Here is a 683-nt window from a genome sequence, read left to right on the forward strand (position 1 = left end):
GACTGTGGCAGCTACAGGGGAGCCTCTCATCTTGGATGAAGAATCTGCCCCTGAGGATATATTGCATGCCAAATTCTGTGCACACACATACCTATCCCCCTCATCCCATTCATATTTTCCATTTTTACATTTTTATGATTCAGAGAGACCAAGAGTAAGTCCTAGTTTGGATAAGCCCCAATTTGGGAATTTATAAATAAATAATGGCTTAATATATGGAGTTTAAATTTTCTGGTCTGAAACACATTTTCTTCTGTGAGAACAAACGTGGCTGTAAATCCTACAGAGGCTAATACTGCATATTCCACAGCTGAAGATTTCCACAAATCCCAAAGGTCATGACATCTGCCAGATTATAGATAAAGGACATTTTGCAATAATGTGGGTTTTTAACAGTGTGGGACTAAAATTCACGGTGCACGCGTGTTGAATGGGGGTGGGAGGCAGGGTTTAATCAGACTCATAAGCTAACTCTCCTAGCCTTTAAAATACAGGGTTTAAGCTATTCTTAATTCAAGCATTTGAAAATCCTAAAATTCTGTCAAATGAACCATCACAGCCCTGAGGGCACTTATCAATCTCAGTGACCCTGACCAACCTCCCCTGCCAACCCCACCTGGTGCTGCTCAGGCCCCGGCCCTCAGCCCTTGCCATGTCTGAGCCTGTTGCTGGGCATTGTTGGC

Source organism: Athene cunicularia, assembly GCF_003259725.1.
Source record: "Athene cunicularia isolate RWA chromosome 4 unlocalized genomic scaffold, athCun1 chr4_part3, whole genome shotgun sequence".
NCBI lineage: Eukaryota > Metazoa > Chordata > Aves > Strigiformes > Strigidae > Athene > Athene cunicularia.